Below are 17,180 nucleotides of genomic sequence, written 5' to 3'. Positions count from 1 at the left end.
GACAATTATCATATGGTTTCACTCATTTATGGAACATAAGAAATAGCAGGAAGATTGGTAGGAGAAGGAAGTGAAGAATGAAGGGGGGTAAACAGAAGGGGAAATGAACCATGAGAGACTATGGACTCTGGGAAACAAACTGAGGGCTTTAGAGGTGAGGGGGTTGGGGGATTGGGATAGGCCAGTGATGGGTATTAAGGAGGGCACGTATTGCATGGTGCACTGGGTGTTATATGCAAGTAATGAATCATGGAACTTTAAATCAAAAACTAGGGATGTACTGTATGGTGACTAACATAACAAAATAAAAAATTATTATAAAAAAAGTTAACTTTGAAAAAGAAAAAGAAGATCTTCTTTGAATTATTGCTAGTCACAGGCCTGGTGACTGGCATCCTCACACTCACATAGATATGCTTCTGAAGAGAGATCAATTCTGCCAATGTTTACCACCATGGCTTCACTCCTATGTGACAGTGCTGATCCTGCCCTGGGACATACATTCACATAGGCTGGATCTAATACTACCTTGATTGGCCATACAACTGATAACTTTTATCTTTGGTAATCTTGGCAAGTCCTGGAATCTTAAAGGGAGCCATGGCCAATCACACATCTTCCGCTAATTGTCACATGGATAGTATGGATCTGGGACAAAAATATCTCAAACATCTACAGCAAAGATGTCCTGTCTTGGAAAGAGTAATGATGGGTAGCAACAACAGTAATTTAACCCAGAGTAAAGCCGAAGTCCTTATAGTGGGTCTGAAATGACCTAGAAGATCTATCCTCTTACTCATGCTGCTACAACCCCTCACTCAATCTACCCAACCACATTGACCTCCTTGTTGTTCTTTGAATACACCAAGCCTATTTGACACAGCTGTTTCCTGTTCCTGACATTCTCTTTTCCCAGATATCCCTAGCTAAACCCCCTTGCCTCCTTCAAACCTTTGTTTAAATTTCACCTTCTCAGTGAGAACCGCCCTGACCACCTTATTTACTGCAAGCTGTCTGGTTCCCCTGGGACCCTGATCTCACTGACCCTACTCTGCCTGTGCCTTTTCCCATAGTTCTCATCATCTTCTAACATACTACACACATGACTTACTTACTATGTTTATTATTTGTCTCTTTGGATGAAGTATAAGTACACTCCATTAGGGCAGGAATATTTGTTTTATTTACTGACATATCTAAGTGCCTAGATATTCCCTCGAACAAAGTAAGTGCTGAATAAATATTTGTTAAATAAATCCGAGTACCTAATTTTATGCCAGGTACAGTTCAAAGAACATTGCATTTGTTTAAACTCTATGATAACTTGTATGGTTATTATTCTGAGTTTATAGATGAGTGAGGCCCAAAGGTTAATAACTAGTCCAAGGCTACCCTTCTACTAAGTAATGGAACCAGAATTCAAAGCCATGCAACATGATTTCAGAGCCCACATTTCTGCCTCTCCAGAAGCCCACATAAGGAGCCCGTGGCTAAAAGGAAAAATTTCTCTCCAAAAGGAAAGATTATATTTTCCTGTTTGCTCTATAGCAGAATGATCTTAAACACTCACAGAGATTCTGTTACTGCAATGGGATTTTAATAATGCTTTCAGAGTCTTGTAGCTAGGATGGAGATTGAATATGCTAATAACTGTAAATAGCAATTCCATTTACTAAGCATATTAGTGAGACTCTGGATTCAACAGGTATTAAAATATGCTAATAGGGTTACTGAAGAAATTGTTGACCCCAAAGGGTTCAATTTGGAGCAGCAAACCAATTATCTCAACCAAAAGTTACCTGCAATTGCCTGGTTGCTTTTTGATATGTTGATGACTTAAAATGTGAACCATCCATTTATTAATTTCTGCTTGTTAAACTTGAAAAATCTGTGCCATATTATTTTTAATTGCATCAATTAAAATGAGAGTCACATACATACCATGGATGTCATTGTGTGCATGTAATTAATCAGATGCTGAGGGAAAAAGTCCACTAGGTTATTAACATTATAAAGCACATCAGTGAATAAGGGAATATTATGGATTTTTAAGCCTCATACTGTAAAATAATAAATATCTTCACATACATGATCACCCAACAATTTAGATCGTGTTTAAGGAGAAGAAAACCCAAATTAGCTCTTCCTTACTTTTTCAAATTATAGTATAAGATACTTCATTTTTCATTTATTGGTTTTTACTTTGAGTTGCATGGTACTGCCCCCAATAACAATACAGCACTAATACCATGATGTAGGAATCCAGTGAATTAAATAGGCCATATGTTTTTGTGTCTGGCTTCTTAAGCTCAGCATTATGTTTGCAAGATTCATCCATGTTGTTATGTTTAGTGACAGTTCATTCATTCACTTCAATGTGTAATATTCCATTTTATGAATATGGTACCATCTATTTATCCCTCTCATGGTTGATGGACATACGGGTTATTTTCAGCTTGGAGCATTATGAATGGGTGTCTAGATATTTTTTTGTACATGTTATTTAGCATCTATTTGTGTTCATTTCCATTGTGTATTTACTCAGGAAGGGAATTGCTGGGTCACAGTTCATACATACGGTTAGCTTTAGTTGATAATGTCTATGTCCCCAAAAGAAGTCCCTGAAACAAAGTCACAAGTGCCATAGTTTATTTATGCAGGAATCCCAGGAAGCACTGGTAGTAGAAATGAAGACATAAGAAATGAAATAAAGCCCTTAATGAGTGTATTACTGAAAAAGTCACCACTGTGAGCACCTATAGTATAATAGAGCATGCCTGAATTATCCCAACTGAGGGCTGAGGAAACTAAGGTATTTATCTACAAAATCACCATCTCTCATTGGCTGAGAGGTGCACCGGGGAACATTAATTTTCTGGCATTTTTGTTTGCCCCTTCTGAAAGCTGAGTGTGTGCTCACATCCAATACACGGCTCTCAGGCAGACAGTCAGAAGTCAGGGTGATAGGGAATAGCTTTGCACATGTAGAGTTAGTGCTGAGAAGATGTGAGCCAGCAGTTATCTGTTGTGATAGCTGAGCTCAAAAAAGAAAGGAAAAACTCCACATAGCAAAAATGAAGAGACAAATCAAAACCAAAAGGGTACTCAGGAGTGAACTACTGCCCAAAGGAATTTCAGATCAGATACAGGGTCTAAAGTCCAGAGGCTGGGACAAAGGGCATGAACTTGGGCCTGTGTGAGGCTGGAAATGAATTCCTTGTATTGAACCTTTAGCTGGAAGACCTGCCTTGTTCATAGGATGGGATCTAAAAAACCATGCTCACTAGATCGAAACAAAAAAGAAGCCTGCTTGTTTGTCCAGTGCTTTAGCTGGGGAGATAGGGCAAGGTGTCCATGAGAAATTAAAACCTCAGGCCTGTGCCATATACAGATGTGGGGTGTGAATTAATACCAATGGTGCAGGAATATTAAGCCAACAAGGCACATCAGAAACTTGCCCAGGATCAGTGAAACTCCTTGGACTGCTGGCAGAAGTGAGTTTGAAATAACTCTAGAATTAGGAAGCAGATTTCTGCTGCAGACAACTGAGCCTCAGTCCTACTATGAAACTCTGGGAGGTAATGTAGTACGACCCTGAGTTATCTCGGCTGAAGGGGGAGGGGTCGTGATATTTATCTATTAACTCCAACACTCATTTATTGAGGCCATCTCCCAGGGGATCTTAACTCCCCAGCTCTTTTGGCAGAAGTCTCACGTGCCAGCCAAACAACTTCTGGCACCCAAAGGAACTCCCAGATAAGAGTTATGGGTGTTTGCTGTTAGAAACTGTCAGGCTAGTGTACGTGCCAGCGGGGAATGCTGAGAGATACAGGCAAGGCACCAACAGCATGTTCAACACTGCGCTACACTACGCTATGCTAGGCTAGGCTACACTGCAAATAGTTTACACCCCACCAGCCAGGTGGTGTTCTATTGCTTTGTATTTTTGTCAACAATGAGTATTGCCCCTCCCTTTTTTCATTTTACATATTTTAAGGAGTGGTTGTTGATATATTATTGAGCTTTATGTTGTATCCCCTGATGATGACTAATGAAGTAGAGGACCTTTCATATGTGTACTGACCATTGGGTGTCTACTATTATGATGTGACAATCAAGTCATTTATTTGCTCATTTTTCTATTGGGTTGTTCCTTATTTGAAAGAATTCTTTGTATTTTCTGCATGAGTTTTTTCCAGTCATATTTATTGCAAATATCTTCACCTACTTTGTGATTTATCCTTTCCCTCTCTTCATGGTGGCCTTTGATGAACAGAAGTTCTTAATTTTAATTTACTGCAATATGCAATTGTTTCCTTTATAGTCAGCACATTTTGTATCCTGTTTAAGAAATAGCTGCGTACTCAAAGGTCGTGAAAACATTTGCCTTTCACATTTAGCTCTCTCATCCATCTGGGAGTGTTATTTATATATGATATGAGGAAGAGGTCAAAATTTACTTACGGTGTAGGCATCCATTTGGCCCAGCACCATTCATTGAAAAGGTCATTCTTTTGGCCATTGAACTCCCATATAGTTTAAGAAATTCTGGTTGGCATTTCTTTTCTTTCAGCACATTACTTACATCTTTCCATTGTCTCCTGGACTTCATCTTTCCTACTGGAAAGTCAATACTAAATCTTATACATTGCACTCTTCAAGGCAATGTGTCTTTCTGTTTTTTCTCTAGCTGTTTTTAACATGATCTTTGGTCTTTGGTTTTCAGCAACCTTACTGTAATGTGTTTAAATGTAGTTTTCTTTGTATTTATATCGACACTGCAAACCTAGGTGATTGTTATCTACATCTGGGGAAATTTTTTGTTTGGTTTGTTTGTTAGCTTCTGGTGTTAGCATCCAGTTAGAACAGGAGACAATCACCTTAATCCAATCAGGGACAGAGCTAATTGAAGCTAGGTTTATCTAAGGCCTGATCTATTTCCAGTTTGGCCATATTCATAGGTCACACTCCTTCAGAGTCCATTGAAAGCCTGGGTGTTTTCCAGGGCTCCCCTAGCAAGCCTTGAACTTCAGTTTTTAATCTTCTTAGCCCTGTGAATCTGCTGAAAGCTCTACTTATATTCTCTGTCCTTTAGCAGCTACTTTCTATTTATCTTTTCATTGTCTCCCCCTGTTACTTATGAATCAGCAAACTCCTGAAGGGGAAAACAATGTAGAATGTTGAATTCACCTCGCATTTCCCTCTTCTCCATGATCTTGAACTCTAAGTTCTGGCTGCCTTTTTGGTGACTTGCAAATAGTTGTTTTTTTATTTGTCTGTTTTAGTTTGGTTTGGGGGCTTGGGAGTGTTTGGTTTTTGTTTTGTTTTGTTTGTTTTGTTTTGTTTTGTTTGTCCAGCTTTTCTACTTGTTCTTGGCAGAAGAATAGATCTCCTGCAAGCTAGTTCCTTATGGCCAGAAGCAAAATTTTCAGTGGTATTTATACAATAAACTTTGTTACCAGGTATTTTTAACCAGCACTGTCACACAATTTCAATATAATAGCTAATGTTCATAATACCAACTTGTGACAATCTGATCCTAATGTGTCTTCTGAATCAATAAAGACTAAAATAAGAATAATTCAAGAGTTTAAAATATTTGATGAGTTTAATTCATTTTACAGGTAATCTATGAACTCTGTATATGAGAATTTGCCTTTAAAGTATTCCTGTCAGGGACATCTGGGTGGCTCAGTTGGTTAATCGTCTGCCTTGGGCTCAGGTCATGGTCCCAGGGTCCTGGGATCGAGTCCCACATCAGGCTCCTTGCTCAGAGGGGAGCCTGCTTCTCCTTCTCCTTCTCCCTGTCCCTCTGCCCTCTCCCCCTCCCCCACCTCCCACTCATGCTCTGTCTCTCTCTCTCTCTCTCAAATGAATAGATAAAAAGATCTTTAAAAAAATAAAAATAAATTAATTCTGTCAAGGTCTTCCTTCCTCTGCCTTATGCAGCACAGCCACGAAGCATCAATTCTGCCAGGTAAGCATTCGAGTAGCCTAAAGCTGCTTCTTAAAACTGTCTTGGTCTGTCTGTCAGCTCTCCAGAATTTCCATGCAGAAGAGGGACATTTTCCATCTGGCTAAGGATGAATTCGTGGCAGAAATTTAATTTTTATGCAAAAATATCATCTTGGCTAACAAGATGCTTGGAATCTAAAGTGTATGACTCACCTAGTCATGAATTGTTTGCTTTAAAGCTCTTGTCCAAAACCCGGCAGAGACAACCGATATTCAGGAGGAATTGTCTAGGGACATCGTGACAATCATTTATTTCTAGCTGCATGGTAGAATTTCACTATAAATATATATATAAATAAAATAAATTTGGTCTCCTTCCCCAGACTAGCTGAATTAAAACATCTTGAAATTTTTCAAAAACACTTGCCATGATTCTAATGGGCCATCAGACATTGTAAATACTTTTAGATGACCAGAAAACTACATATCTAAATTTTATTATTTTGGCTTCTAGAAGAAATAGCTTTACATAACCACGATTTAGTGTTGTGTTTCCACCTATTCCTGAGGGTGAATGTAGGTGTGACCAACAGTTTGACATCATCTGTGAAACTATTTTGGGCAATATTGTCCATTGTGTGGCTCAATATTGCTTATATGAAGGACAGTGAATTCACCAGGATTCACTCACGTGGCTTCCACTACCACCTGCACATCAACGACTCCCAAATTTGCATCTTGGGCTCAGGTCTCTCTCCTGAGCCTATGGCACAGCTTTACCTGGTTGTGCCACTAGCAGCTCAAGCCCAACATGTGCAAACTGAACTCGTTAATACTCACACTCTCTTAGATCCAAGACTCCTTTAGATTCAGTGAATGGCATCTCCAATTACCTAAGATGGGAACCTGGGAATCATCCTCTGCTACCTCTCACATCTACTTCTTTCTCTACCCGCATCTATTGCCTGGGTTCAGGCTCAAATTTCTCACCTGGATTCCTGCAAAAGACTTCCAGCTGAATATTTATGGCTCTATTCTCTTTAATCCATTTACACAATTCTTTTAAAGATTTATTTATTTATTGGAGAGAGAGAGAGTGCAAGTGCATGTGTGTGTTGGGGGAAGGAGCAAAGGGAGAGGGAGGGAGAGAATCTTAAGCAGATTCCCCTCTGAGCACAGAGCCTAAGATGGGGCTCAATCTCATGACCCTGAGATCATGACCTGAGCCAAAACCAAGAGTTGGACTCTTAACTGACTGAGCCACCCAGACATCCCCATTTCCACAATTTTTAAGATAAGCTTTCTAAAGCAAAAACCTGATTATTCACTCCCTTGTGAACTGCCAACACCTCCTCCAGTGTGTTTAGAGTAATATCTAAACTTACGAATAAAAAGCTCTCTATAATCTGCTTTCCACCTTCCTCCTCATCCTCATCTCACACCTTGCTTCTGTCATGTTCTAGAATAACCCACAGTCTCATATCCAGACCTTCTCCTTTGGGCTTTTCTGCTCAGAATGTTCCCTCCATTCTTTGTCTGGAAAATCCAACTGGTTGTTCATAATTCAACTCAGAAATAACCTCTTCCTGAAAACCTTCCTGACTCCTCCAGGATGGCCTATGACCGCCTATTCCAGGTTCCCCAAACACCACTGCTTACTCATTACACCATATTGATACTATTTGTTTACATAGCTATCTTTTCCTTAATCTATAAATTCCTTCAAAATGGGAAACTTGGTTTTATTATATTTATTCCCACTGCCCCACAAAATAATGGGCATAGTGCAGATCCACCAAAAACATGTTTGAATGAGTGAAATTTTTAATGTGCTTTTTGGGCTTTTGTCAATTAAAGAAAACTCCTCCTCAAAAAAAATAATTATGATCCCTTTTATACTTCATTGCCAGAAAGTTTAGAATTCAGGTTTATCTCTATTGTAATACTTTGTCTTAGACGAAGTTTTCTAACCATTTCTCAATCTCCATCATTTTCATAATGTAGCCTCTGTTCTTTGACCCCAGTTTAACTCACCCAGAACCTGCTGTTTTATGGATTATGATGTAGCATTCCAAGCCCAGAGCATAATGAGCTATGCAATCTAACAGACCTTGGGTTCAGGTTCTGGCCTACTATTCATTACCTGTAAATATTAGATAATTTATTAAACAACTCTAAGCATCGGCTTCCTCATTTGTGAAGTGGGGATAACAATAGTATCCACTTTACTGGTGGCTGAGGTTGTGATGCTATGATTGAATAAGGTAATGCACAGTACACACCTCAATACCATAATGAAAATGCAGTAAACATCAACAGATAGCATTATTGTTATCAGCAGTACTAGCACATTAGCAGGAGAGAAGCTACTATAGGCAGACATAGTTAACCTTCACTGCTCTATCCTGAAGGTAGCAAAATGCCTACCACATTGACAATTGCTCACTAAATAGTTATTACTATTAATCCTTAAGGGCTCCAGATAAGTGAGTTTTTGTTGTATTCTTATACCACCATAGTGATTTTTGTTTTCTTTTTCTTGTTTTATGTTGTCAGTTATCCTGCCTTATTGTGAAAAGGTCCCCAGAATTTATGTATTCTGGTTTTCCAGTATCATTATCATAGTCATCATTATCATCCCACCACCATCACCACCATTACCACAGCATTACATACAGGACCCTGGGCTTCCCTAGCTCTAGGACTATTCCTTCTCTTATCCCCAACATAACAGATTCTGTAGCCTTCTCTGCTTAAATCCCAAATGGAAATTTTGGGCTAGAGGGCATGAAGTTAGGTGTTCTGGGCAGGACAGTGCAGTAGATGGAAGGTGATCTCAAATGGGAGATGGGTAGCTTGTATTGAGAAGCTGACCAGAAGCGGCACAAGGAAAGCCAGGAGGGCCAGTGAGTCTGAGCTTGGGATTATGGGTACCTGGAAGTCAAAACTGAGCATAGGATAAAAGCAATAGGAAGAATGAATCAATGAAAGAAGGAGACCAAGAGTCTACTTGGCTTCCCCATCTTTCTAAATGCTTTGACTTTGAAAGCCCGTTGGAGAATTAATTAGCTTGAAAAGACACCTGAGCTCTTTTCCAAGGAAGTAAAATTCTTTAACCAAGGCCCAAAATTTTTTGCCATAGATAAAAGAGTTAATCTGCAGAACTATATGACCCTTGGTGTGAATGAGATGGTCAAGATGTAACTAACTGGATACCTGTCCCTGTTTGACTAGAAAAAATGAGTCTCTACAATAAGAAGACCCTAAAGACCTAAGTTCTTAGAGGAGGCAATATGATTAGGAGAGATGCCAGTGAAAAAAGAAAGGGAATAAAAGAGGCAGAAACTGAATGTTAAACTTTATTTAATGAATCGAACTGTGCCCGGAGTCACAACATAGATTTCTTAAGTTAGCTACAAGCAATGTTCCTGGCAGATCACAAAAACACAAGGGTCAGGATAACACTGGCTTAGAGCAGCCATGGCAGGATTTATGCAATTGGAGCAAAGGAAGCCCCAGGAGATGGTAATCAGGAAGCAGGGGGTGAAGGATGGTAGAAATTAAGTAGAGGCACAGAGAGAAATTGAGTCAAAATTCCTTGTGGTTTCAAAAAGTGTGAAGAAAAAAGAGTAACCTAATTTTTTAACCTCATAGCTCTCAGGTGTAATCTCTTGTTTGGATTAGTTCCCAAACTACAATCTAGTAATTCTCAAGACAGTGCCCATAAAGAAAAATACTTCAATGTAAAAAGGTAAAGAGCTTAAACTTTTTTAATTTTTATATTTCTATGAACTTGACTGTTATCATATATATCTAATAAGCTTAAATCTGTAACCAGGTTTTATTTTAACTGACTTCAAATGCAGTGACTGTTATCTTTCTACAGCACCTTCTAGCACATCACCAATTATTGATGTGAGGATGATTTTTAAAAAATAATAAATAATAACCAGGAATATGAGCTAGGCTTGTTTTTTGTCATAATATTAACATTACTGCAGTACATTTTAACATATTAATCACGAGGCAGTATCTTATTATTTAGTATTTGCCAGAAGCAACCCAAAACATTCATGATTCTATTTTTCAAATCTCTTTTTTCATTCTATTGAGGTTTTTTTTTTAAGACTTTGAATGAACTCAGAATATATACATAAATGTTTCTTAAATGATGCATAATTTTGATTAGGACATGATTTCCACATATTCTTAACGATATATTTTATTTTGCTGGAGGAAGTTATACTGAATTTCCATTTTCTTGTCTGTATTATATAGAGGTTAGACTAGATGATTACTAATGTTGCTTAGTCCTTTAAAAGTATATGACTTTATATGATATCTTTAAAAATTCTTAGATAAGTGTAATTCCTCTCTCAAGGAAATATAATTTTTTTTAAAGATTTTATTTATTTATTTGACAGAGACAGCCAGCAAGAGAGGGAACACAAGCAGGGGGAGTGGGAGAGGAAGAAGCAGGCTCCTAGCAGAGGAGCCTGATGTGGGGCTCGATCCCAGAATGCCGGGATCACGCCCTGAGCTGAAGGCAGACGCTTAACGACTGTGCCACCCAGGCACCCCAAGGAAATATAATTTTTAATCAACATGTTATGATGACTTCCTTATATGTAGCCATTTATAATGTTCACAATTCTAGAGGTAAAATAATAATGAGTATCACCAAAAAAATATTCAAATGGATAACAAATGTATGATACACTTTGAAAAAGATTACTACAAATGATGAATAGGTCATAAACAAAAATCATTGAGCATTATAAGGATACATGTAAAGGAAACACATAAACCAACATAATGACAATATTTCCAATGATTCTATATCAGACATTTGAACATAATTCAGTTTTATTACATGCCTTGCCGGGTTCTCAATACTACGAATACTACAGAAAGTATACAATATTTCTTCTTCCTTATAGTAATTACTATATTAAAGAAACAAGGCTAATACATAAGAAATAAAGGAAAATATAACACTGAATTTTTGTGCTATTGGGTTTAGTGCTGTACTCAAGATTTAATGATTCCAGAGAAATGTTAAAAGAAAATAAGACATAAAAATCATAATTATGAGAATAAGAAAATCAGTAAATGCTCAGAACTCTTACGGTAGACCTTAAGTCCTGTGTTTCAGAGGCATAACATACCTTCCCTGTGGCTTAGTCAATTGTGCATCCCACCCCCACCCCCTTTCAATGTTTGAATGACAAACATAAATGAAAGAACAACAATAGCATTCAAAATTAAGAAATTTACTTAGAAATTGCTACTCTGGATGTAATGTTGATTAACAAAGAATTTCTTTCTTTCTTTCTTTCTTTCTTTCTTTCTTTCTTTCTTTCTTTTTTCTTTCTTCTTTCTTTCTTTTTTTTCTATCCCTTGGGTTAGGTTCAGCTCCATGTGACAGAGACTCAAAATAATAGTGGTTTTAACAAGATACAAGTTTGCTCACTCTAAACTAAAAGTCCAAAGGTTTGAGGGCCCGTGAATCTGCTCCATAAGATTTTTAGGGATCCACACTCTCTCAGTTTTGTTGTCTATCATTGCCATGGGGACCCTATGATTCAAGCAGTCACAAGTCTAGCTCAGTTTCTGGCACTATGAGAAATAAACCCTGGTCTTGGTGGGATTGACAATGAATTTACTTACCTTTAATCTACCACAGATGTAAGGAAGGCAAAATACTGGAATGAGTTGAGTCTTGTAGATATTGTTCAAAACAACCAAAAAGGCTGTTTAAAGTTGCACTTGGAGCAAGAAGACAAAGTAAAATACTGTTTCACTAATCTGGTTGAATGACATGAAATAGCTTGAATGACAGAACGGAAGTAAAATGTCTCAACTTCTATTTTGCTTGTCTTCTCCGTCAAGAAGAAATGTCAATCAGATGGGAAAGGGCAAAATTAACATTGATATGAGGGAATTGCAGGCAAACATAAGCAAACAGACACAAAGAGAAGAATTTAGTTGCTTTGAATAATATTTTCCCCTGCCTTGAATGACTCAACTTTCAGGATTTGTAAACAAAGAACATTTATTGAACACATAATATATGTCTGGCAGATTCATAGGGACTGGGAGTTTATTAAAAGAGAGTGAGAGAGCAGTTCCTTATTTTAGAGATCTTGCAGATTAATAAATTTTGAGATAAAATGGGAATTTGCTGTGCTACCAATGGTATTTGATGTCTGAGGGATCACAAATAACAGGAACCAAACTCAGCTGTAGTGTTTGGAGATAAAATTGATCTCAACAGAAACAGAAATGATGGAGCCTATTGGAGATGAAATTTAATCGGAATGAACAAATTTCAAAAGTACAAGTACAGGGTACAAGAGAAATCACTAAATAACTACATGTGTGAAAAAGGGTAAAGTGTTTTAGTTTATTTTAAGTGCAATGTGACAAGTTTGGGGGGGGAAAGTAATGAAATCCTAAATTACATTTACATGTAACTAGTCTGGAATATGGAAGAAGACAATCCTATTCTGCTTGTATATAACTGAAAGAGCCTGTAGCATTGTGTTCTATGTTGAGCCTTTACTTTAAGTTGATTGCCAATAACCTAGAGAAATACCTAAAGGAGTTCCTAGAAAAAGAGGACAAAGAGTCTGGGGAAGGGGACACATAAGGAGAGGAGGAAAGAAAGCTTTTGATCAGCTATTATAATTGTCTTCAAACCTATAAAGGGTTTTCATGTGAGTCTGATTCATAATAGAAGGAACTTTCTAATATTTACACCTATTTGATGAACAAATGTATTTATTTATTTAGAGACTCCACAGGTTTTTATTAAATCTCATGATTTAAAGTGTTCTGTAGGCTTTTCAGCAAATAATCAATTTCATGAGAAGAAAAATGAAAGATTAAAAAAAACCTAAATGGTATGTAGAAATGAAAAATACGGTATCTGAAATTTTTTTAAAAAATACACTTGATAGGATAAACACTGTAGATTACACACTGCCAAAGACAAGATCAATGAAGCTAAAAACATAATAGAAACTATCCAACATAAAGCACACAGAGAAAAAAAAAGAATAAAAAAATGACTTGTAAGACTTTATCAAGTAGTAAATATACATGTAATTGAAGTCACAAAAAGGGGGAGGAGGGGGTTTATGGGAGTAGAAAACATATTTGAAGCCATAATGGCTAAGAAATTTCCAAATGTCTTGAAAACAGTAAACCCAATGATTAAAAATTCAATAAACCACAAAAAGGAAAAATGTAAAGAAAACCAGACTAAGTCACATCATAATCAAATTGCCAAACATCAGTGCTAAAGAGAAAGTCTTAATTTCAGGCAGAGAAAAAAGACACATTATGTACAGAGGAACAAAGTTAAGAAAGACAACAGATGTCTTGACAGGAGCTAATTAGACTAGTAGATAATGGAGCAACATCTTTGAAGTTCTGAAGAAAAAAACCTGTCAACTGAGAATTTGATATCACAGAAAATATCTTTCAAAAGTGAAGGCAAAATAAAGACTTTTTTGGAAAAAACCTGAGAAAATTCATTGGAACCAAATATATATTACAAAAAATAATAGAGGAATTTCTTTGAATAGAAGAAAAATGATACAAGATGGGTACATAAAGGACTGATAAATATATGGATAAATAAGAGATTTTTTTCATAAATGTATCTCTTTAATAGATAATTGATTGTTCAAAGAAAAAATAATAACAATGTATTACAGAGTTTGTAACATATATAGAGGTAAAATATATGACAACCAGAGCATAAAAGATGGGAGGGAGAAGTGAAAGTGTATTGTAAGGATTTACACTATATGCAAAATGATATGACATTATGTGAATATAAATTATGATAAGTTAAACATGTACATTGTAAGGCTTAAAGCAACAACTGAAAAACTAAATACAGTACAGAGGTATGAATAATAGGTAATAAAGGAGATAAAATGAAGTCATTAAAAAATGTTCACTTAATCCCCCAAAAGACAGGAAATTACAACCTTATAGGGCAAATAAAAAATAAGTATCTAAGAACAAATACTATATAGTTCCTCTGATATGAAGTATCTACAGTAGTCAAAAGCACTGAAACAGAAAGTAGAAAGGTGGTTGTCAAGGCCAGGAGGGACCAGGAAGTGGGGGAGAAAAAATTAGGGTTTAGTGGGTACAGTTTCAGGGTTGTAAGATTAAAAAGTTCCAGAGATCTGTTGCATAGCAATGAGAATATACTAAATACACTGAATTATACAACTGCAGTGGTTAAGATGGTAAATGTAATGTTATGGGGTTTTTTTCTTGCTACAATGAAACAATTATTTAAAAATAGCAAGAGAGTAAATTTAATTTCAACCATAAAAGAATTACACTAAATGTTAATAGTTTAAATATTCCAAATTAAAAAGCAGAGGTAACGTTAGAAAATAAGACCCAACTATAAACTGTGTACAAAAAATCAGCTTTAACTATAAAGACATAGATTGAATCAATGTGAAAAGATAGAAAAAGACATACCATGTAAACACTAATCAAAGGAAAGTAGGAGTGGCTATATTGACATCACACAAATTAGATTTCAAAAAAAGGAATATAAGAGAGATAAAGACATTTCATAATCATAAGGGTTTCATTTCATCAGAAGAACATGATCTTAACTATGCATGCAGCTAACAAAGGGTTTTAAAATACAAGAGTCAAAAACATAGAACACAAAGAAAAAGTAGAAAAATCCACAAATCAGATTGGACATTTCAACACTCCTTTCAGTAATTGATAGGACAGAATTGTAGAAAATCACTAAAAATATAGAAGACTTTACCAACCACTATCGACCAACATGACCTACCAATTGATTTTTGAATGTTAAACCAACATTGTGTTCCTGGGATCAATCCCACTTTATTTTGATATATTATCCTTTTTATATAATTGTGTGTTATATAATCATGTATACTGACTTGTGAATATTTTCTTAAGGATTTCTATTCTACCTGAAAACAGAAGAATATTCAGTTGACCTTGAACAACATGGGTTTAATTGTGTGAGTCCACTCCTACATGGATTTCCTTTCCAGTAAATACAGTACTGTAAATGTATTTTCTCTTATAATTTTCTTTTTCTTTTTTTTAAGATTTTATTTATTTATTTGACAGAGACAGAGACAGCCAGTGAGAGAGGGAACACAAGCAGGGGGAGTAGGAGAGGAAGAAGCAGGCTCATAGCGGAGGAGCCTGATGTGGGGCTCGATCCCAGAATGCTGGGATCACGCCCTGAGCTGAAGGCAGAAGCCTAACCGCTGTGCCACCCAGGCGCCCCCTCTCTTATAATTTTCTTAATAACGCTTTCTTTTCTCTAGCTTACTTTATTGTAAGAATACAAAACATAATACACATAACATACAAAATATGTGTTAATCAACTGTTGATGTGTTATTAGTCTGGCTTCTGGCCAACAGTAAGATAGTACTAGTTAGGTTTTGGAGGAATCAAAAGTTACATGTGGATATTTGAATGTATGGGCTCTTAACCCCTGCATTTTTCAAGGGTTAACTGTACATTATTTCCAAATGTGTATTTATCAGTCACCAAGATAGAACATATCCTGGGGGATGAAACAAGTCTCAATAAATATAAAAGTATTGAAATCATAGTAGATCAGCAGGTATGTTTTTTAACCATCATAGAATTAAACTAGAAATCAGTAACCGAAAACATCTTTAAAACACCCTAAATATTTGGAAAATAAATAACACACTTCTAAATAACCCTTAGGTTAAAGAAGAAATCATAAGGGAAATTAAGAAATACTTTTTAGCTAAATGAAACTTAAAACACAACATCAAAATGCGTGAGATGTAGCTAGTTCAGTGCTTAGAAAGAAATTTATGGCTTTAAATGATTATATTAGAAAAGAAGAAAGATCAAAATGAATGAAATTTCCCCCAAAACTAGAATAAAAAGAACAAATTAAACCCAGGGTAAACAGAAGAAAAGATAATAAAGATAAGAGAAAAAGATATCAATGAAATAAAAAAACAGAAAAGTACTATAGAAAATCAATAAAACCAAAAGATGGATCTTGGAAGAGATAGAGAAGATTGCTAACCTCTACCAAGGATGGTCATTGGAAAGACTTGACAGCCAGTTGACCCGTGAGCTAGTCCTGGGGGATCAGAGGCTCCTCACCATCTCCCCTGTCCTTGGAGTGTGGGTTCTGCCCGCTTTTCCTGCTCCCAGAGGCTGCTTCTTGAGATAGTGATGTGGTAGTTGAGAGTACCTGCATGGTATACACAACTGAATCCAGTTAAGGCCTCTTATAAACTTTTAAGATTTGGTGGGCAGGTGTACCACCCAAAACAAGACTTGTGTGTAAGCTCCCTTCGCTTATTAAAACTGCCACGTACCAGCCTAGAGTGACCTTGCCTCTCTCTTCTTTTGGTCTCTGCTTACCCTCTGAGTACAGGGGCCAATTTCAGTTTTCACCTGGGAAGCTCCTGAAGGAATTGTAAACTAATAAACTTTTAGCAGCATGAGAGAGAGAGAGATGAATTGCCTATTTCAGAAATAAAAAGGTATCATCACAAAAAATTATAGACATTAAAAGAATAATAAGGAAATGCTATAAAAAAACCTTATGTTCATAAATTCCAAATCTTTGATGAAATTAACAAGTTCCTTGAACAACACAAACTACCAAAGGTCATTTAAAAAAATATATAGAACTTGAATAGCTCTGTATCTATTCAATCACTTGAATTCATAGTTAAAAACCTTTCTACCAAAAAAACTTCTGGCCCAGATGATTTCACTTGTCAATTCTGTGAAAGTAGATCAGTGGTCTAGGAGCCAAGGGAGACTGTAGGGAACTGACTACAAAGGAGCACGAACTTTTTGGATTATAAAATTCTCCTGTGTCTTGATTTCAGGGATGGGTATGTAACTGTATTCATTTGTCAAAAGTCATCAAATAGTATACTTAAAATCAATGACTTTTATTATATTTAAACTACACATCCATAAAGCTAACTTAAAAAAAAATACTACACCAACAACAGAAGAATGAAAGCTCATTTTTCATGTATGTTATAGAAGAAATTCAAGCACAGGGAAGGATATTGGACTAGACCAGCTAGTCTTCATCCCCACTGTACTTTAGAGGCACCTAGGCAGCTCTTTACTAATACCAAAGGTCAGACCCTACATCTAGAGGTTCTGACAGTTTGTCT

Source organism: Ailuropoda melanoleuca, chromosome 10 (genome assembly GCF_002007445.2).
Source record: "Ailuropoda melanoleuca isolate Jingjing chromosome 10, ASM200744v2, whole genome shotgun sequence".
Classification (NCBI taxonomy): domain Eukaryota; kingdom Metazoa; phylum Chordata; class Mammalia; order Carnivora; family Ursidae; genus Ailuropoda; species Ailuropoda melanoleuca.
Note: the sequence above shows the minus strand (reverse complement) of the source record.